At 40.5% G+C, this 24,121-nt stretch overlaps 1 protein-coding gene across 3 annotated transcripts in view; it reads left to right on the forward strand.

Annotated features, from left to right (window-relative positions):
- pex5la (peroxisomal biogenesis factor 5-like a) overlaps nucleotides 1-24,121 on the forward strand; it is a 59,898-nt gene that overhangs the window by 9,640 nt on the left and 26,137 nt on the right. The gene's annotated exons all lie outside the window — the stretch shown is intronic.

Here is a 24,121-nt window from a genome sequence, read left to right on the forward strand (position 1 = left end):
ATCCACGCGCCATAGTCATTTGTTGAATTGACCTGTCACTTAGAGGGTAATTATTTCAAACAAATATTTATCTATATATATAAGTATTTTATGCACTTGTTCTTTTTCAGTCATATTTGAATATATTAATAATTAAGTAAACCTCCCGGGAGGCTCGTCCCCCAGGAACCACTGACTTGAACATGATTAAACTTATACCAATAGGAGACATGATTGGGGAAAAGGATAAAAAAGTAGCAGTAGATAAGTTATGATTCAAGCCACTTCCTTACCTCATATGCATGAACTCCAGCCAAATGAGTTTTGGCCAGCATCCCAAAACTCATTTGGCTGGAATACGCTGGACAAAAATAAATGGTAAACATTACAATGTTATGTTTCTTTATCTTGATATGATGATGCTGCTGCATGACTTCCCCGATGTTTGCCAGGTCAAAGGGAACAGGCAAGCGTTTCTATAAATACAGTTATTGGCAGAAGTTGGGGCTGGGCTTTTGGAGACGATCTGGCTGTGCAGATGGACTGTGTGTATGGTTCAAGGGCACAACAGCAAAGGATCTGTAGACAGGAGGTTTTTATAAGAAAACCATAACCCTGTTCCCAAAACATGCGGCGTGTTTGAGTGTGTTTGAGCCCGCGGGCACTCTGGCCTCTCCACACGAGTGTAGGTAATGAGGCAAGACACGGGCATGTGATTCATACTGTATGGGTGCACATGACACGCAAGGTCAAAGATTATAAAGCCCCAGTCCACTGTCTGCTGTTCAACAATGCAGCACAGGAGTGGTCAAAATTAGCAGCTTTGTTACTAGGAATGGAGGCACAAGGAAAAGGAAAGGACTTTATTTGTAGAGCGCCTTTTACAGAGGTAGTTACAAAGCGCTTTACATGGGACAATTTACATTCACTCCATACTCAGTGGTGGTAAGCTACCATTGCCTAGGGGCAATAGCGAGGCTGCCAATCTGCACCATCTGTCCCTCCGACCTCACATATACACATAACATGTATACATGTAACACATGTGTTTATAGGGGAAAATGGAGTACCCAGAGGAAACAAAGAGAACTTGTAAACTCCACACAGAAAAGCCCCATCCAGGTGGGAATCGAACCCATGACCTTCTTACTGTGAGGCGCGAACACTAACTGCTGCACCACCAGAATATCTCATTTCACTTGTAGATTAAGGCAATGCCATTAGATAGTGTCCTGTTGATTTCAAAATGGCAATCAGAGCTTATGGAATGAGCACATACAAGTCTGGGCCGCTGTATCTTTATAGCTTTATCAGCATTTGTTAAAGACTGTCTAACTCTGTTTGACCTTGGAGGAGGGGGATTTAGAAATTGCCTTTTGTGTTTGTTTTCAGTCTAAGGATGCACCGATCCGATACTGGTAAACGACAGTAATGTAAATACACAAGACTGACCAATTTGGATTTTCAACATTTCAAAAACACAGCTTTCAACTAAATCTCGGTGATTATGGACATGCTGTATCTCACCTCAAGCTCTGAGCCTGGAGAATTCAGTTGTTGAGTTCATTTTAACTTCCCCAAACAGACTTTTGATCATAGAAATCACAGAAATACACAGCACACAGTTGCAGACAATATTGAAATACTGAACCATGGGTTGTATGAAAACTATAATAAAGTATCCCTTAACTACTCTTCTTTTTATTAGGTTAAAATGAATGTCAATATTAACATGTTTGATTGGCAATGTAATAATAATAATAAACATAATGTTTTAGTGAATACATAGAAGCACAATATGTCCAGTAAACACAAGATCTCCAGTGATTCACCAAAAAAGTTATTTTGATTTTCCTGTGTTAAGCTTGTAAGACAAATCGCCAGGGATTGTTTTTATATATGTGGTAGTTTATTTTTCCTTTCATATTGATGGCCCTTCAGGAAGTGTGTGCAGGGGGATTGGTAGGTTTGGACAACCGCTCTTCACACAAGATTATATGTGGGCATGGGCGCTGATTACACAAGAGCCTCGCACTGACGTCATACGGCTAAGTGTGGGTTAGCGCCTTGTGGCCTCGGCCTGCCGAAGAGTTTCCACCTCACAGATTGATTTATTCAAACTTTGTGCTGTGGAACAATACTGGAGAGGCAGCTGTTGTGAATCTGGCAAGTGTTTTTCCTCTTACAGTCTCACAATGTGTGTTTGAATAAAACAAGCGATTGTGATATTATCCAATATCTTCCTCTTCAAAGCAAGACGCACTTTCAGTTTCAAGTTCTGGTGGAAGACTGATTTACATTTAAAAAGCAAATCATATACGGTAATGAGCTCCAAGTCTACCTTATGAAATCACAAAATAATGACTTGCACTACTACTTAGTTTATTCATCTGCTGTACCTAACCGGGAACTGCAAGACCGAGCTTGGGAGCATCTAGCGCTTGTTTTCAGATTTCTGATTGTGATGTCATGTTCTCAGAAAAGCATCTGTAGCCACTTCTCTTGAATAGCCTCTGGGGAAAAGGTCATTGACCTTTTTAGAACCAAGGGCCACTTGAAAAATCCAAAAGACATATATATTAAATTGCATTAATAAAATCAGGGCACAAATTTCCTCTTTTAGACAAATAGTGAGAGAGAGAGAGCTGTTTTATTTTTTTGAAACAGGTCCCAGGGGCGACTGAGGAAACCTCAAAGGGCACCCAGGTGCCCGCGGGCATAAGGTGGTGACACCTGCTCTATCGTAGTCTCTCAGATCTATTCAAAAGGAAAATCCAAAAAAGTGAACCATGATCATTGTTATTAGTCTAAAGATTAAACAGGCAGTTTGGTTTAATCTAAATATTAAACCAAACTGCTTCTTTAAAGGGGGGGTATTATGCAAAATCGACTTTTTCAAGCTTTACATCATGTTATTATGTCATTCTCTTAAAGAGACAGAGGCCTATTTCAAGACATTCACTACAGCCATTTTGAGAGAGCAATTTCATACAAGGCAGTTATTCTAATTTACTGCATTTACAGACCAACAGAAGGTTTCGTCATCATTGTAGTGTGCTATAGACTGGTGCTATGTGATTGAAAAAATCATAATACCCCCTCTTTAACGACCCCTTGTGTTGGGAGTTTCTTCCTTTTCTGATCTCTAGATGGACTCACATCAGAGAATATTTTGCTGACTGGATTTTTTTTAGCTATTCACTATAGCATAACAATAAAGCAATTGAGATTGATCAGATCTTACGACTATCTGTCATGTGGAGTAAGGTAATTTTATTCCCACTCTTAATATTAAAACACAAATGAACATCAGCAGAAGAATCTCTTAGGAGTAATGTACGGTATTTAGTGACATTTACCCTTCAACTAACTCCCTCTACTGAAAGAACACGTCTTCTTGTGTTGCTGTTTGTGTCCTCTTTGTGGCACTTCATTTTTCACCCTGAGGAACAAGGCCTGCTTTAGTTGATGGACTATCCTTGGTTTTGTTGAGTCAGAGAAGGTACTATATATGTGGAAAGTAGAAAGGTGGCACTCATGAAGGGTGAATATTATGCTGACTTATAAGATGCTGCAAGGTTTGTGCTGTGCATTCACTGCATTGTGTGTATGTGCATAGTCTGATAAGCAATTCAGCATCTTGACAAACCTTTATTTAATACTATTGTATTCTTTCTTTTTTAAATGTCTTATCAAAACACCAAGCCAGGGACAGTACTTGAGTTTGCTTTAAATATGCCAAGCATTTTATCTTAAGTGCTTGCTTATCTTCTGTGCATTGCAACACTGTTTCTATATGTTCTCCACTGTCAATGAAGTTATCTTGTTCCTGAACTAAACATTCATGAGTGAAAGTACACAAGCTTTCCTTCTCTGATGGAATCCCAGTATGCAACAGAAAGCAGAATTTGATAAAGGGTGTTTCACCAAAGGCCATTAATAAAATCACTGACCCAGCTTGATCTCCATCTAACAGGATTCATTTGTGTCTATTCAGCAATTTCAGATTTTATGGCTGTGGCTCTTTCTCATTAGCACATTTATTTTTGATCAACTGCAAGTCAAGTTCATCAGTTCATTTGGACACACCTTTATGACATAAGCATTTGTTTCAGACCTGGACAGTGAAGTTATGTGGAGGAGAACTAAATAAAGCTCTCTTCCATCCAAACTTTCTCATCAAGGTGAAGCGAGGTGGTATTCACCTTGCAGGACGGTTGGTCATGTGACCAGCGCAGAACTCAGGGCCTCCCTTGTGAATGTGGGGCTAATAAACATAATACAATTTTAATACGCAAATGATATTCTTAACCTACAGTGGGACCAGAGAGTTTGTAGTAATTATGCAACATACTAATACATTTCTTTTCTCCTGGAAAATAGACAAATTGCCCTACAATGGAGCATAGAAATAGAACTTTCTCAATTGCAAGACCCTTTCCGTTGCACTTTTGGTATAAAACTTACAGGTGCCTTATGCAACTTTTTATGTGAAAAACGTTTCTGTTTGTGCGTATTTGACCTTGAAGTGACTCAGCGGCTGTGTGAGTGGTCAGCATGGCGCCTTTACTTTCCATCACAGTGGTCTCTGCAACGCTCCAGGATGAATTTTCTTCACTGCTGACGGACCCTCTCACCAGAAAAACTTCAAAACAATTGACCCTGGAGCGTTCCAGAGGCCACTCTGATTGAAAGTAAAGCCACTGGGTCACTTCAAGGTCAAATACACACAGATAACAACTTTTTTTCTTTTTTCTTTAAGGTCTGTGGTTGCCAGGCAGCCACTCCGGCTTTTTGTTTCAGTTCAGAAGTTGAACACATCTTTGTAAAGAATAGGAAAAGTGTGGAGTCTGGTGGCCCTGCCTGATTGTAGATGTTTTAAGAATAAATTTATAATAATGATTAGTCTTTGGTGTTAGACTTGAACATAACAATATGATAAAAACACTGTATAAAAGGTCATTCTTTCCCTCTTTTCCATGAAGCCTCTGCAAACTGAAGTCCAAGTCTAATCAAGGACAATTGTCACAAAAGTCCTTTTCTTTCTCTGATTTTCTATGTCAAGATGAATTATCTGATGCGGCCCTTGCCATTTCTTCAACATAAAGGCACGGTGGCACCGGCCGAGACACTCCCCTTTGACTGTCAGTGATAAATTACTCTCAGGCAGGAATCAGAGAATACAATGGAGCTACATATCGGCCGCAGGAGATGAAGGTTGTAGCAGTGAAAGGCAGCTTTAAAAGGACCTCTGCTTTGAGATGTGCCTTTGTTCCTGTGCTATGTCTAGATTACTGCCCTTATTCATAACCCGCCACTTTCACAGCATGCCACGTTCAAAGCTAACATTACTACACTACTTTCAATACAGCATTGCTTCTTTGCTTTTTTTTTCACAATGGATTTCTTCACAGCACTATCTCTAATTTTGCAGTATATACTATAGAGCATATTGAAAATCAGTTGAACATTTTAATACACTATGCAGATGGATTTTGAAAGGCTACCAGACAGCATATTTTGTTAAAAGCCCCTGCATCAAAATTCATGTGTGTCGACATCCTCACACCTTCCTTGACCCTAACTAATTGCCACTTTCACTGCAATAACACAAAGCAATTAAAAAGATTATGAACAGAACGATTAACGTTGCTTCTTCTATGCTGTTCCTCTTCTCCACAGCAGCCATTGCGGAAGGACTTGGAATAGCAAGTTGATGTTATCAGTTTGTAAAAAACAAAAAACAAAAAAAGCTGCATGTCACCGTCTTCAATAATCTGGCATGGATGGGTTGAAGTGTCTGTGTGTTTGCCAAAGGGTGAGGATCGCATCAGATAAGCTTAATTACATGTGATGCCAATGGGCTGCCTTGCGTTCGGAAACATTGTTCGGCGAAGAATGAAATAAGAACGGATTTTCAGCTTGCTGCCCGGGGGAAGACAAGAATGCCCAAAAAACAAAAGGCAATAAGATTGAGCCGGTCAAAAAAATATAACTTCTCTCAGTGGTTCTCAAACTGTAGAGCAGGTACAATCTTCTTCTGGTTGCATGCAGAAGTTGCTTTGGGGTTTTTTTCCCCTAGAGTTTGAATACAGACTTTTATTTGTGCTGCAGTTTGACATTTTGCCCTGGTTAAGATCCCTGTTCTTCCAGAGTTATTTATCCTGGTTTAGCTCTTAAATATTTGTTTTAATTAGTGGTTGATGTAAGGTCAAATCTTTTCTGGTTTGAGAATCACTGATGCACTGTACGGCATCTCGCCTTGCACAGTCGCTCTGCATGAATTTGCATGGCCCTGGGTTTGGCCGAGCACTATTATAACAGATTTATAAAGAGCTCAAGGGGAAAATCCGACCTGGTTTGAGCTTAGCCTCCGAGACACCGGCGCAGTTTTTCTATTATTGCATTGACTTGCAATAGATGGCTCAAGTCCACTGACCTTTGGAGAGATTAGCCGCCATATTTAATAAAAGCGTCAGCGCTAAAAACATTTAACCTGAAAAGTGAGACGCATTACCTTGAATTGTCCTCGTCAACAGAGATTTGTAACCATGTATTGCAAGTATGTGTTACTCAACTGTGATGTGTTGCCATTTCGAGTCCGATGGTATCTGGGCTCCACTCAGATCAATGATACTGGAGAGGGCATTTATCTCCGGACAGATTCCTCCTCATTGTACTGGAGTGCAATGAGCTGCCCAGAGAAATCTGTCTTACTTTGTTCTCCTCACACATCAACTGCACAGGAGCAGCAAAGATAATTAAGTTTTTAGAGCAATCATTTACGAGAGCAAACCACCCCCGTGGCAATTTGTTGGCCATTGCAATCAGTACTGACCTCCCATTCTGTGCATTTAGGTTTTTGCTTTTAAATGTGATGAACCTGTGCAGTGGCATAAGGGCTGAGGCCGCAGCACTTATGCTTGGCACTTTGCAGGCCACAGCATTTTGAGTATACCTTCTGGCTCCCATGATGCTGAATGTCTCTCCCGACTCTTCACCCCTTCCCACACTGAACTTTCCTGTCATGTAAAGCCTGCAGTCCAATAAAAAGCAAAGCTCATGAACATTGTTGTTAGCATCAGCAACCGCAAGTTCACTTTAAGTTTGCTCATGGTGCCCCAGGTGTATCTTTATAACGTGGCATAAAAAATGCATTTTACTTGTTCCCATGATGACAATGCAGACAGACAGCTGTGTGGTTCCTGTCTGAGCAAGTACTACTATAAGATTATTCCAGGGAAGTCAAAGTCAGCAAATCTCACTTGGCTTGACTCGGCTAAATATTAGTAAACACAGTCTGTCTCCTATTGCATCACAACATGTGAGGTGCCAGAATAAGCGAGGCTTGAACAGAAGCACTGAAGAAATCAAATCACATTGATGGAGCACTCGAGCATGGGCAATACCATTACAGACTAAAATACACGCAATGTATCCAGCTGAGTTTGGCCATCTTTTGACTGTAATTTCTCTTAATTTCTCTCCTTCTGCTTAAGAGCTTTTTGAAACTTTTGCTTAATCACTTGGATCTCTAAGTGTAGTAGAAGTCCAACAGCTTCCTGGCTCATGCTGATAAAAGAATCAAGCCAAATACTGAGCCAGCCCTTTGCACAAAATGTACTGTATACTGGATGTCTTGCCACTGAATATTGATTCAATGTGCATGATGAAGACTCAAAGAAAGATGATCGCATAAATGCTGGCCAGTCCTCTTGATATGTAAATTGATGCTTCAAAGTGGCATTTATATCCTCTCAGCGGGAGTGCGCATCCTCAGACAATCAGACATTAGTGGCAGCCTGTCTTGCTTTCACAGTGGCCCTTGATCATTCAAGAATCAGTGACAGAGAGGCAGGCAGTGACAGAGAACCTTTTCATAATGGTGTTGATGCCTTACAGTTGTATTGCACTTAAAAAAAGACAAGTTGACAAGCTCCTAAAAGCCTTCAGCTCTTTTGCAGCCAACGGGACACTGTAGTCGTCAAGGTTATGAGTTCTTGCTTCATGCATTTGACCTGCACTGACACTGTGGTCACACCTTTGCCAACATATGGGAACAACTCATCATGACAAATGTCTGGCAACATTTAGACAATAACATTTTTGTTATAGTCTGTTTACTTTGTTATTTACTGTTTATACTTTTTGTCCCCACAAAGTCCTTGGTAGTCATTGTATATAAGATACCACTATATATTATTTAATTTCCTGTCTATTTGCACACCCTGAGTGTTTCTTAGAGCTGAATGTAACAAGTAAGTTTCGCTATTGTGAGATCAATAAAGGCTATCTTATCTGTCTTATCTTTTCTTATCTTTGGGATAAAATAACGCAGACAATATTACAAGCAGAAAATAATCATCTGCTTTATGTAGTAATAATGCGATACAAACACAGACTGTAAGCCCGGGAGCTTCGGGTTGTAATAACAGCACAGGAGGAGCAAACAGTCTCCCAATAAAATGTCTACTGCACCAATGCACTGCATACAGTCTGTTGTTGACTATATTACAGCAAGTCAGACAATGCAATAAAAGGCAGACAGAATTATGTCGTCTGTTCTGTAAGCGACATAGTTCATTGGCTATATGTGACAGGATAGGAGGAGAAATGGGTATGTGTAAAGACTGAAACTATTTGAAGATGGATGCCAGGTTAAAGCACCAACGTGAGTCACGTGGGTGTGTGAAGGGACTGATTTCTCCAGAGAACTGATCAGACCATCTTGACTTAATTTACACTAAGCTCAATAAGCCAAATGTATGTGACAACTGCAATATGTTCAGGCACATAGTATACAAGCTTTAGCACTAAAACATCGGTTTCAGGCCTGAAAAAACCTTTACAGTATGACCAACTACAAAAAAAAGAACGCTCTTAATGCTGCACCTGATCGTGTCACACCAAGGATATAATAAGACTCAGTAACTTTCACTGGGGAAGTAAAAATAACTTCACCGTAAGAAGCCAGAGACAACCTTGCTATAAGACAACACTTTGAACAATTTCATCAAAGCCAACGGGCGTGCTATTAACATGAAAATAAAGTTCAAAATGTCATCATCAGCAAAGCTCGCTGTTGTTGTGATGCTGAGGTCCGCATATAATGACCTCCCCTCTTCCCTCTACACCACTCTTTATTCCTGGAGCGGATGTTTTTCAAAGGCTTTAATTGGCCAAAGTCAGTCAAGGTAACAAGGGCCTCGTGGGTCTGTGTCTGGGCAACGTGCACAGTGGCTGGTTACAGCAGAGGCACCACCGCTGTCAACAAACATGGCATGAAAGAGCTGCTGCCAGTCCAATGGGATTAACAGGTTGTAGTGAGATTAATTGACACATCAACTATGGTAACAAAAAAAAAAAGCCGAGACCCTGGTCAGAACGAGTTCAATGAAGGAAAAAAAGAAAAAAGGAATTTATGATATGTGACAGATAGGATTATTTTCACTGCCAGGGAACTGTCAGTCTCTATCTCTCATCCTTTTCAGCTCACTCATGATCTATAAATAGCTATATGTCTATTTTATTCCCAGAGATACTTGAGATAGAACAGTCAAATGAACAGAGGTGCTTTATTTCTTCAAGATTAATCAGGGCCTTGTAAGATTAATCAGGCCCTTGTATCTGAGGAAAACTAATTATCCAATATGGCTTAGTAGAATTCATCCCCCCACATACTCATTTATGACCCATTGACTACAGTGTAACTTAAACAAGGATACCTTTTGGTCTTTAATGCAGACTTTAAGGGGAACAGGAGCAGAGGGTGATTTTTCAAGTTGCCACCCATCAGTTTTGAACCTGCAAGGTCTTCAGTGATTTACTGCATAATGAGAACTGCTTCAAGACAAGATTTGTGTTTAGCTTTTGTTGTTTTCCAAGGACACAACAGATAATAAAGCTCTGGCTTTACACAAGTGGGTTTAAAAATGACACGTTCATTTATCAAAAGCCTTATAGTTTTTAAAACTCGTAATACGTATCATGATATGTTGTACTTTTACGATACCGTTTTTTCCTTCCATCTTTAAAGGGACTATATGAAGTTTAAAAATGTTTAAACTATGTATTTTCATCCCCATACATGTTCCAGCAATGTCCTAATGTGTAGAATGAGCCCAGACCTGTTCAGCACAACTGCCTCTAAAATCCTGCACTGTCACTCAAAAAGTTGTTACTTCGGGTCCGAAGTGCCGTTAGGCACGAGCTTAAAGAGGGGGTATTATGCTTTTTCAATCACATAGCACCAGTCTATAGCACACTACAATGATGATGAAACCTTCTGTTGGTCTGTAAATGCAGTAAATTAAAATAACAATTTAAAATATAAAATTGCTCTCTCAAAATGGCAGTAGCGAACGTTTTGAAATAGGCCTCTGTCTCTGACCTCTGACCCTTTCCGACACGCCCCCTCCACACGCTGTCTGTGGCATCATCACAACACTCTCCTCGTTGTCTCCACACGTACAAAACTACAATCGATTTTCAGTGCATTTTAATTTTTATTGTTGGAAAGGATCGTTATCACTTTGTGAACAATGGCCACACAGGATATGATTTGATCCAGCATCTGACCCAGAAAGTGACTTTGGAGACGATGTGCACGCTTGGAAGGGGCTCTTGCCTGAAAAATAACTGCTGTTTGGAGGCTATCTAGTCCCTCTTTGCTACTGCCATGCTCTATGGATCTCTAACTATACCCCCATGGATTACACCAGGATCTGCAGGAGCCCATACGCCTCGAAAGACGGACGTTATCCGTGCAGGTGGACAATGGTTATTCGAGGTTACCCCCGTTAGCTTGTTATAATCAACTACAGCTCATTGTTGATGAAAAGTCACCGGTCACCGGTTTTAATCCTGGGTGTTTAGGTAACAGAAACACTGATGTGTGTCTTTGTAAAAGTCTCATAGCTGCTGTAGCTCTGGTTCACAACACATGAAGCTAATCCTCCATGATGACACTGACTGTTTACATCTTAGGGCTGGACACTGCAGGGAGGGGGTTCTGCTGAGGAGCAGTGGTTGGTTACTCGGCTGGTGACGAAAGGTCGGAGGCGTCTCCAGTAGGTGGAGGCATTCCTAGGAGGACTCAGGCAAACCAGAGTTTTTACAGATTACTCAAAAATACGTGAATGTGCCATGGCAATGAGGGAATGACATAAGAACATGATGTAAAGCTTGAAAAACTTGAAAAAGTCGATTTTGCATAATACCCCCCCTTTAATATAGAAGGTGCAGTTACAAGTATGACCTGAGGTGGCAGTAGTGAGTATAAAATAGCGAACTTGCATCCAGCCCATAGACTGTAAAAAAAAATGGACGTCTTATGCTCACTCCTCCCCGTTTGCCATAATGACCACGGCCGTGGGGGAATTGATGGCGGATTTACAGACTCCCCCTCCCCAGCTCTGACGAAGCATGTTCCTAAAAAGGACATACGGGCGGGATTTTCACCGTAGACTCGGCCCTTGCGTGACGTGTAGCTCGCGCTGCTCCAATGCTAACAATCCGACCCTCATTAAGTACGAGATTTCAAAAATTCATATTACGAAAACCAGCCTGGTTTCATATATTGTGATTAACCCAGCGTTATCTCAGGAGGAATATCTAGCCTAGTCTAGTGTTAGGCGTTAAAGTTGTTTTTAAGGTGTCTAAACTCCAATGCTTTTCAATGGGGGCCTAGTGGCGATATGGAGGTGCTACAGCAATGGCGGAGCAATGGCAGCCCCCACGTTCGTGGTCAAAAAGCAGGGCAGCCAGCGGCCATTGATCCAGCCCCTTTTAAGCAGAACTAAGTAACTCATGCCCCTAGAGGCCATAAGTACCACTGCAGATGTGATAGAATGTTGTGTTTTTTACTCATTAATTGTCTGTGAGAGTAAATACTGCGCTGACAGAAAAGACAAAGGGAGAGAGGGATATTGTACATCCAGTTACACAATGGAGATATTTTGTTTTACTCAAACTTGGCTGTAAATACTGTTTAAGTGGTGCTAGCCCGCAGTTAGCTTTTCCCGCTAGCCTGCTAGCTTCTTCTTCGTGATTCCATTAGTGTGTATTGGTGACTCCGACCTAGAGGCAGGAAAGTTGCAATTGTGGTTTTCTGGCCAGAGACACCAGAGGGAGATGAACCAAGACGACATGAGAGGGAGATGAAAGACCCCTCAATCATCCCATTAACACTTGCATTATCCCCAGAGGGACTATGGAAAGGATTTATTAAGGTAAACAAGTTACTTAGTACTGCTCTAATGTACAAAACTCTCCTGAATGCATTGACAGCAAGACCTTATTTTAACACGTCAAAAGTCTTCTAAATCTTGTAAAGCATGTGGTTAGTGTTGTTTATATTTGGACATGATCCTCACAGCCTTTACACAGCATTCATGAGCATTGTCTCTGTATTCTCCTGCATCATGATCGTATTGCAGCATATTTTCTCATGTTGCCGAATTATGTATTGTGAGCTATGAATCAGTACTACTGGGATATTACTTGCTACTATACAAGAGCAGTGAAAGTGAAGAGAACTTGTGAAATCTACTTAACACAAATCAATAAGGAGCAGACATTGATTTATCATTCCTGCACATTTTATTACAAGTATTCAAATGAAAAAGGCAATGTACAGTTCCTAATCGCCTCATTAAAAGGTTGCTTACATGTAATCTTTTTATTCTAGCTGCCAACAAATCATCTTAACTCTCTGGCATAACATTATCAGCAAAATGATGATGCAATAGAAGATAGCCCTTTATTATAAACTGGAGATTAAATTAACTGCTATACTTTTCATTGTAATGTATAGATACTCTCTGCAACCATTCTGCCGACAAAGCAGATAGGGCTGACAGACAGATGGGTAGGAAGACGTCGCTGGCGCTCCGATCTAGGGCAGTCTGCAGTGAGAATGTAATGCCATTTCCCAGTAATCAGGTTACTGTACTCCGCGGCACAATGCACTAAGGGGATCCTCCTCCTCCTACTGCTGCCATCCCTCATCATTAGCAGCTACAGACGCAGGCATAGAGTAAGTAATGACACGGGCTGGCTCCTTCTTTGCCCATACTTTGTCTTTAATGGCCAGGTAATGGGCGGGGAGGAAATTGGCCACTGGAGCTCGACGGGGGCCTTTGTTCTGCCAAAGTGTGAGGTGAAGAGCACAGAGAAAGTGGAAGAGAAGGAGAAGGAGAGAGCTAGACCTCGGGGTGTGTATTACAGCCCAGACATTATTATAACAACCGTCACACTGAAGTCAGAATGTGCCACTAGGGCAGTTGGGGCCACTGTGAAAGAGTTGTTCTATCTCAGTGCACTTTACCTCACTTATTGGAGACTCCACATTTGATTTGTCTCATAAGGGATCCTAGTGGATTCACCAAATTTGCTTGATAATCATATTTGAAAATGAAAAGTTCAATCATTTCTCTCTCTTTTTTTTTAACCATAAATGCCATAGGTGTGGACTGACTTGAGTCACTAATTGGATGACAGGAGACTTGACTTAATAAAATAGACTTGTGACACGACTTGAACTTGAAAACCAGTGACTTGGGACTTGATTTGAACTTGGGCCTTGTTTTCAGCAAACTATTTAACTCACATTCACAATAACAAGCTCCCTGTGTTGCAGAGACATGCTGCCTGCTTGAATCAATCAAAATATATAAGTATTTCAAATTCAAAGCATAGGACTTGGTACTTACTTGAACAGATGCCAGTGTTTTGGGGTTTGAGTTGGGCTCTGCTAACCCTGATACTAATACTAGCACTAACACTAATAATCGAGTACTAATAATTAAATAAATATGTACAACTTTAATCTATTTATTTACGTAATTTAAAATAGGATATGTTTTTACTGTGAACTATCCACAATCATGATAGGTTCTCCCAATCTATACTCCTTCATCTACTCTTCTCCTCTGAGCAATTTCTCGTTTATTATACTATGGCTATATGTCAAACTTCTTGACTTTTGCATCCACAAGTGTAGTCTGGAATGTAGCATGAAAAACGCTGGTAATTTAATTACAAACTTCTGCTCAACAAAACAATTTCATGCAGATGTGAAATGATGAAATGTGTCATTTTAAAGCTAAAAATAGGAGGCACTTTTACAGTAATGGCAGTTTCCTTTATGGGGCTCCAGCCGTGCACTTTGCTGCTCTTTGAGGAATTACCTACACAGGTAAAGCATTAGCTGAACCCCTGCGGGTTTTATAGGGATACAGACAAATTGGGGTCAGGAAGTGAGAGCGCGAGTCCAGAAGGTTTCTTTGGAATGAATAAGATAAGAATGAAAAACTTTATATTCACACAAACCTTATATAAAGCAGCTTTTTCCAATATTTACAGGTTTGAATATTTAAGAAATAGAGATATTTACTTTTATTGGGGTTTTGTAATTTCCTTTGAAAATCTGCATTGGTAAAATTAAATTAACACATTTATTTTGTGGCTTTTTAGTACAGACAAAAGCTGTTCTGTATTATGATGAAAACGATGTCACACGCAGCTTATATTAGAAGAAAGTTCCAGGAAATCAACTCACAGTTTGCTGTCAGAAGCTAACAGGCGTTAAAAATGCTGAGGCTGCCACCCATTCACAGATGGGGTTGATGGAAATGTATTTATTCAATGACAAAACACGTTATTTACTACTAATAGAAATATGGCTTTACTGTGTGTGACCGTGAGCTTGACAGTTTGACGAGTGAGAGCAAACAGGTGAGATGAAGCACAGTGACATAACAGTGACAGCGGAGGGTCAGGTTAAAAATATTTGAGCGAAACCTCCAGATGGAGCAGGAAGAACAAACTATAAATCAGTGTTGTGTACAAACAGTACACCTGCAGAGCTGATGCAACGCCTCATGCAGCTGCACTGATGTAAGAGGTCCAGCCTGTGCTACACTTGTTTCCTCAGTTGTTTTGGAGAAAAAAACAGCTTTCCGGACACTTTGTCTGATGAATATGGTCGACATGAGAATGAATCCATCAGTCCCTGAGCCTGCATTGACAGAGAAACAGAGTAGGTAACTATTTCATGCTGAATCTTAACAATATTGATATGATATTTCATATTTGAAATGCACTTGAAGTCTTTTTTATCGCCAAATGATAGACTTACATGAACAACCGTCACAGACTTTTTTTTTTTTTTTTCGTTTGATCTACTTGACTTGATACATTCATGGGTAGTAAAATATCTCATTTCCAAACTAACGATCTGGCCAAAAGTGACAAGGCACGGCATTTTATTTATACCACACATTTCGTACACAAGGCAACTTAATGCAATCTCATATCAATGTCAATGTCAATTTTTATTCTAGGACATTTATAACACAAACAGCCCAAAGTGCTTTACTGTAAAACGATAAACAGTAAAACCATGAGTAAAAATAATAAAAGTCACATCACATCTTCACTTCTTATCACCCTAAACATAGAACTAAGAACCCTGTTCTGCAGCTGAAAATCTCTCTCTGTAAAATTACATGCTACATACTAATCAGATGTGTTTGCCTCATAAAAAAAAATATTTATCAGCCACTGACAAGCCTAACTAAGAATTGCCTCCTTTAAAAAATATACCAACAGCTGTTGGAATATCATGTTGTGCAAGCAGAAAATTATATATTGCCCAACACACATTTTCCTTTGAATCTTTAGAATGACTTTGGTGATTTAGCGCTGACAGGGAGTTTTATAAGGATGCGCCTGTGAGCTTATCCGAAGGTCAAGGCTCTCTACCCATGAACACCTTTGGCACAGTCGTCCTTGAGTCTGTCACGTCCATAAAGCCCCGCCCCCCCCCCTAAGTTCAACCTAAAACAGGAGGGAGAATAATCATGCCGCGGAGAGCGGGAATGAAAGCTTTATAGTTTGCCCTGTCAGCTCTAACAGAATCAATCTTCTCCTGCGGGGGAAAGTGGATGTCAAAACAAAAGCCTATTATTTGGTGGTGCCACTGTACCTGACATCTCAGGGGGAAAAACTGGGCAACTCATCGTGAGAAAGTACTGTGTATTAAGGCATTCGTGTGAACATCAATGGCGCCGGAGTTATGCAAGTGTTACAATTACAAATATATGAGACAGATGGATTACATAAATGTCCTTATGTTGGCAATGCGTTTATTAAATCATTAAAAAGATGGGGATAATATGTTGCCATCAATGAGCACAAATGAAAAGAATCATCTCGAGAAACAAAAGACACATAAGCTGGCTGTTTAATTAGTTTGACAGGAAAGCCTATTATACTGCCCTACATAAACCATACACCAACAGAGTTAAATCTGCTCCTGTAATAGAATATAAATAATGCTATGGTAATGTATGCGAAAATAATGAGAAATGGGAACGCATTAGCCAGTACTCCGAGTCCTAAACCGGGCACATAAGCAACAACCTCAGCAAGGTTTTGTTTTTCCTGTTGTTTTTTTCCTTGCCAAATCATATTGTAGTTAATGAAACATCCATCTGCCAAAACATCCCTTGTGACTAATCCAGCCTGGAGAGAACCAAAGTGGTCTGTAATGAACACCGCAAGCCCCTTTTTACACGCATCCTGACACTTCTGGAGCGGTCCCTCTCGCACAAGTGCTGGTGTACAGTGTCCGAAGTGCTTCTGTATTAATGAGGAAAAACATACTTCCTGGTGTAGGGTGCCAGTTGCCCCACAGCGCAGGTGCTTGTGTAGCCTAAGTTGAAATTGACATGCGTTTTACATGCTCTGTGATCCCGCGTTAATCATTAATAAGCGTCAGCCTCGTTTCATGTTCACATTCGAGCACGAGCCGCTGTTGCCCACAGGGAGCAGACATCATCCACACTGTACGCTCCAATATCTTCTGTTGTCTCCAGCGGGTGGCTGCTTTTTCACCCGTGTGCTCTGTTGTAGCGCAGTGGGGATTCCATTTGCTTTGTGTCTGTAATCCTCTCACACCGACCTCCCGACTTTTGACCCTGCCCTCAATGTAAGATAAAGCTTTACTGCTTCCAATGTGGCAGGTACAGCTTTTGAGTGCGTTCATAGTATCATGTAGCATTTTTCATTAAAAATCTATTCTTGTGTTTCCAAACGCTGGCTGTATAGACTAGACTTTGCCGCGAACGGGAAGTGCCCTATCCACGTTTAGCTCCAGACCAGACGCATGCTGATCACGTATCTGTCACGTAAAGATGGTCAGGTGCTCTTCAATACCAGCGTCAGAGTTTGTACGTAGCCTTTGCCTCCTCTGGATCTTCCCAAAAGTCCTGGACAGCTTCCTAGAAAGTTCTTGATTGCACTGGGTATGACTCTGAACGTCACACTGCGTCTCATGGAGGAGTTTCCTGGTCTTGTTTATTCTGACTTTGAGATCTCTGACCTGGGCCAGTGTCTGGTCCCATGAGAGCTTCTGTTGAAGAGCCTTGTTCAACAGAATCTGCAGCTGTAGCTCACCCTCGCCTCTGTCAGCTGCTGCCTGAGTACCTTTACCAGCCAGGTATCTTCATAAAACTGTCCCTGACAATATCATTTAAAAAATATAATGTACGGGCTAGTATGAAAATACTAAGCATCAGTAAGTAACGTTAAGTAGCTGGGTTAACTTACCGGAGTGGGCTCTGGTGGTTGTTTGGCTTCTAGAAAAACTCGTTCACCCTCTGCTGTAGCATCGTTGAGATTCATGACGTGAGCTTAGTTTGTGCCAATCGTCCTTTTACCTCCAATCAGCCATGAAATTTGGATTTCAGAGGTAAACTTTGTCCAACCATGGAAACAGTCAGGTGTGAAAGTCGGGACGCTTGTTTTGACCTGAGTTCCCTAGTTGTTTTCCTCAGCTGATCGAGTGTTTTTTTCGATTTTCTGATGGGGGAAAACATTTTCTCGAGTTGCATCATGTTGCTATGCAACAATCCGTGCACAGAGAGATTATCTGATTATCTGATGGCATGTCTTTAGTTTATTTCTCCAAATAATTAGATAATTTGTAACTTGAACAAAGAAAAGTATTATTAAAATGTAGGCCTGCAATAAAAAAAAATATTGATGAATGCTGATTGTTAAAATCCAAAAGAGAAGAGGCCTCTTTTAGTGGTTGATATTTTAAAGGTCATTGAATCCCTTCATAATCATTGACGTACATGATCGCATGCTTTAATTAAAAAGGGTTTATGTCAGACCAGACAGTCAACAAATAAAGATCCATCTTGATTTAGTTCCGTACCTGATAAAAGTCTTGTCATTAACCTTTTAACCCCCTCCTTAACCAAGCACATTTTCTCCAGTTATTATCCAGATATCCACGAATTACCCAAATCTTAAAGCTTGTTGAAAAGAGCGTCAAATTAGTGGCGAAAACGAGACAGAAACATGACAAAATGGTGTTAAAGCTACTAAAATGTAACAAACAAGACCACAAAATGAGAAAGAAACAAAATAGACTGCAAAAAATAAAACATAAACGTGACAATTAAGCAATGAAAAAATGATGACAATGTGGACATAATGCATGAAAACACGAGGAAATTTTTTGTTTTGTAGGTTACACTGGCCCATAGGCTGTAACAAGCTTTAAGATTTGGGTAAAGCCGAACTGAAAAAAAATGTGCTCCCTTAAAGTGAAGGTTAAGAGGTTAAAGCTGCCCTACCTGAATTATCAAACTATGAGAGTTGTAGGTAAGGTATTTTACACAACAAAAATAAATACATCTTACAATCCCGTACCTATATGTAAATGTATGTGTGTGTGTGTGTTTGCATCAATATCAGGCCTGCAGATACTTGTCGTTTGTGGAAACTGATACAGTACAACACTGTGAGGTGGTCTTCTTTAATAGTGAAGTCTGGGTGCATCGTAACTGTCAGCCCTTTGGAGTGATTCCTTCTTAAGCCGTACAGGCTCAGCTGTCCTGGAGCGCGACAGGCAGTGAACCCTAAAAGACCATTTTACCACATCTATCCCCATCATAAGGCATTTCAGTGCTGTGTTTTTTCCCCCTGAGAGTGTCACTTCATTTAAAAAGCGCTGCCACAACACATCCTCTGTAATGAAATATACTTTGCAACAGAGCCACAAAATTAGATTTACAAAGAAAGAGGGGACAATTATTTCCCTGTATCTAATAGGCGTGATTTGATTGTGATTGTGTTTGTGGAAATTGCAGTTTCATCAATGTATGAAATATGTGTCTGAGGTTACCATAAGAATGGAAGTGGCTCAGTGGCTTGTCATATTTTGTAGCAGTAGACGTGCTAAATGCACATCTCTGTGACATTTAAAGTGCTGCGTTTGGATATAAAAAGCACTAACATTCTGTTGTATTTGGCCTTTAAGAGCCATGTATAGACAGTGGTCCCAAGACACTGTATACGTCATATATACATGGTGTTTGTTTTATGGTTGTATTTCTGTTTTGGCAAATCCAGATGTAGATGAGGTTGTTGAACATATAATTTTGTGCAAGGGTGTTGTGAATTTAGACATAATACATAAAGAGCAGAAGAGTTTAAAGCACTACTAAGTAACTCATGCCCCTAGAGGCTATAAGCATGTTGCGTTTTCTGACTCATTAATTGTCCGTGAGAGTAAATACTACAGAGGGAGAGAGGGATATTGTAAATCCAATTACACAATGGAGATCTTCTTTTTTTTTTCACTCATACTTGGCTGTAAATACTGTTAAAGTGGCGCTAGCCTGCAGTTAGCTTTGCCCGTTAGCCTGTTAGCTTCTTCCTCGTGATTCCATTAGTGTGTATTGGTGACTCCGACCCGGTGCAGGGAAGTTGCACTTGTGGTTTTCTGGCCAGAGACACCAGGGGGAGATGAACCAAGATGACCCCCTAATCATTCCATCAACACTTGTATTACCCCCACAGGGACTACGAAAAGGATTTGTTAAGGTAAACAAGCTACTTAGCACTGCTTTAAGTTGCAAGTTTTACACATAATTAGAAAAAAAATGCAGCCTTTGCCTTGAGCTCATTGCAAACAGAACAGACTTTGATTCGAGCGAGGCCCTTGATTAATCGTGTAAACCTATTGTATGTCAAAGGTTAATTGGTGAGATGTCTAACTTGGTAAAACTGCGCCTTGGTCCATTGAAGCAATTTCTCCGTTGCGACACCAGAGCGTGCAGAATCCAACCTTAGGGGAAATGTGTGTCTGCAGGAGCTGAGGCAACGTGCCTTGTGGCTGATAACTGCTACAGGTGCAGAAAAAACAGCCCCAGGGCGGCTTTGAGCAAAATCGCCTCACACTCCTTTTGTTGACTCGGGGATTTACGGCTTCTCCAGAGCTTAAATCCATAACGCGCTGCTGGCGACCGTGTGATGACGGGTACAGTAGCAGATGAGCAAACACAGTTAGACCCATTTAGTCCAAGAAAGCATAGGTCAGACAAAATACAGCACAACAAAACAAGACTTTGAGGATAAGAACAGACTACATTTGGCATAGCTTATAGAGGGATCGCTTTCTGGTGCTTTTTCATACTCGAAATATTGTTGTTTTGGATGAATGAAATGATAAGTGACAATAAAGTTACCTTAAGATTAATATCTCATGCGTCATTATGAGAAGATAAACTGAATAAGACTAAAGTTTTCAATTCGTAAACCTCTCATTCATTATGGCAGCCTAAAGAACTCTTTACTGTCATTAAGGAAAGAAAAAGTTGTGTTTTGGGATGAATAAATGCAGTGTAAAGTGTTTCTTAGGACAATAGTATTCTTGAAAGTGCCTTTGGTTGCTTGGATGGGGGAGTTAGATCATGTCCAGACATATTTATTAAACTTTAAGGCCTCATTTTTTAAAGTCCCTCAGAACGAACGTGGCTGATAATGCGTTCTCAAAGGAAGAGGGGCATTTATTTGTTCAGAGATGTGCTTCAAGGTATGATTAGTGTTGTCATGTCCTGAAGCACATCAGTTGACTAAAATAGCTCAATCTATGTCATTATGTAGCAGACAGAAACAGAATAGTGTGTAATCAAAGTAAAAAGATTGTTATAATAAGTAGAAGAGATCAAGAATAGAAGATGCACCGCGTTTACACATAAATGCTCACATTAATGATGATTTTGCAGTGTTACTTTTAAAAGTATTAGTTCGGTTTATCCCCGGTATTAGGCTTATTTGGGAATTGTGCACAATCCCATAACGGAGGTACTAGACTGTGAAGCTTAAAATTCAATCTACATTTTAATAAAAATGCAATGGGACGTGGTTGGCCTATTCGGTTGGTAGTTATGCATTTTTAGTGCAATAAAATGAGAGGCTCCAGATATCATTATTATATTGTATGTCTGATAAAATAGTGACAGTACCTGTTTGGCAGTGATGCACTGGTGTTATGTATGGTTATAAAAAAAATCAACTTTGAGAAAGCATTCCAAGAATTCACAATTATATCAAATGATTCTTTGCAGATATGCTGGGCCATGTGTCCCAGATATAATATGCCCGTGCAACACAAACGCCAGTCAAAACAACCTGTTCAGTCGAATAGGACTATGAATAGTATTGTTTGTTCTAACTTTTTTAATGTCTTTAAAGCAGTAACTTGTCTACCTTAATAAATCCTTTCCGTAGTCCCTACGGGGGGGTAATACAAGTGTTAATGGGATGATTGGGGAGTCTTTCATCTCCCCCTGGTGTCTCTGGCCAGAAAACCACAATTGCAACTTTCCTGTCGACAAGTCGGAGTCACCAATACACACTAATGGAATCAGGAAGAAGAAGCTAGCAGGCTAACGGGGCAAAGCTAACCGCGGGCTAGCACCATTTGAGCAGTATTTACAGCCAAATTTGAGTGGAAAAAATTATCTCCATTGTGTAATTGGATGTACAATATCCCCCTCTCCCTTTGTCTTTGCTGTCAGCGTAGTATTTAATGAGTAAAAATAACGTAACATGCTACGGCAAGTGCAGTGCCGCTTATGGCCTCTAGGGGGAAGGGTTACTTAGTTAGTAATGCTTTAATGCAATTTCTGTGAATTCTTTTCACACTACTTTCAACAAACACCAGTGACTCAGAATCGCATGAGTTTTGTGACTATTCTTTGCAAACAATATTATGAACTGCTTATGCAAGACTTCTCAGGGTCTCTTTATCCAATGTGTTTTCTACTCCCACACTGTGTGTTGGTACAGTGTTTTGAATGCAGAGTACTTTTGAAAATGTAATAGTTTAGTTTACATCATCAGTAAAAAATAGTGGTCTCATTCATAGTGTGTGAATGACTTGAACAACGAATGCACACAATGTAAAATGAAATAAAGAGATAAGAATAGAATGTGATAAAGACTGTGTTTTCTGACCTTACAATGCTGACTATGTTTAGCTCCAGACAGAATAAATTCTTAACAGTAAAAGCAGTCACCAAAGCCCGGACACTGACTCCAAGCTAATTTACAGAGAAACAGAAGCCAGTGTCACAAACGCTGAAAAAGCATCAAGGCCATCCAAAAGTGTAAGCCAACACAAACTGGCTGGTGGGAGGGAGATATCATCAACACTATTGGCACCACAGACACATTGGAAGTAGCATCATCTGTCATTGAGAAGAAAAAAAAAACTTATGTAGTGGTTTATTGGCAGCAGTCCTGACATATCCCTGGCCGAGTAAACGTCACTCAGAGATGGATGTTCATTTAAATAGAGGGAGCAGAATAAGTGGGCGCAGGTGGCGGTAGAGACTGTATTAGCGGCATTAGGTTTCCTAGGCCGGCCTCCCTGAAGGTACGGCACACCTCGGACACGATCAGGTGAGGAAATAGATAATGGTCGCTGTGAAATCTGCTCACAAGATTGAGCTAAGGGGGTTTTGAGCACATCTTAATTCATTTGAAACAAAGACAGCGCGTGGTATTTCTGGGGCCGCAACAATAATATACAATCAACCACAGTGGAGTAATTAATCAGAACATATTTAGCTCTACGTAGATGCCCTTCCTGATGCATCTTACAGTAGACAAAAAGGGCATGTCTGATCTCTGTTGTGTACTGCAATATGGGTCAAACTGCAGAGCACAATGTTATTTCATATAAGAATTAAATCTTTGGAGTAAAAAAAACTGTCAAATGTTCAATGGGAGAAATTACAGTAGAGGATTTTGTATTCTGTCAACATAATCTCAATGTATGTGAAAAACGTTCTCTTAAAGGAACAGGTCACCATTTTTCCATACTGAGATATGTTCTTACTTGAGCTTAGATGAGTTGATGCGTAACTGTCTGGTCTTTGTGCGTGTGCTCAGTCACGCAACAAGACCGAACATGCATTTAGCCTCTCCTCTTCTCTACCATGGGGCCAAACGGAGGGGAAGATAGAAGCGACCAAGCTCTTCCATGTTATCACTATTTAAATACGGTTACGTGAGCAGTTGCATGATCCATGTAAGGTTGCACAAAATTACACATGTCAATTTTCTAACAACACCTAAGGAGCACTTCGACGTCGAAATGCTCCTTATGTATTATTACGCCTTACAATATAGTTCCCCTTTTTATCCGCTTAGAAAATCGACATGTTTAAGTTTGTGTAACTATACTTGGATCGCGTAACTACTCACATAACCGTATTAAAATAGGACAAACGTGGAAGAGCTTGGTCGGTTCTAACTTCACCCCCGTTTGGCCCCATAGGAGAGGAAGAGAGGCTAAATGCTAGCAACATCTTTGGTCTTTGTGCATTACTGAGCGCACACACAAAGACCAGACAGGTACGCATCAGTCATCAATCATCGTCTATAAGCTCAGGTAAGAACATATCTCAGTATGAAAAAACGGTGGCCTGTTCCTTTAAAGCTTTTAAATAACATGTAATAATAATAGACAGAAATGTGTACAGTAAATGGAAATTTTGCCCAAATCATAAACTCTCACCAACTGTCCCACATTGTTCATGCACTGAACACATGTGACAGGTCTGTGCAAAGTGTCCAGACCTGTCACACTGTAAACACACTGCTGTCATCACGTTGTACACACCTCCACATCGTGCGGTGACCCTCGTCTCATTGCCATAGTCTTGTGCAAATGTCTGTTACTTTAGACAGTTAAACAGTGCTTCCATCAACTAAAGTGTTTTATTAATGCCCTGGACCAGGGCTAATCTCTGGTTTGTCCAACTTTCCTGAC

Source organism: Gobius niger, assembly GCF_951799975.1.
Source record: "Gobius niger genome assembly, chromosome: 17".
Lineage (NCBI taxonomy): Eukaryota > Metazoa > Chordata > Actinopteri > Gobiiformes > Gobiidae > Gobius > Gobius niger.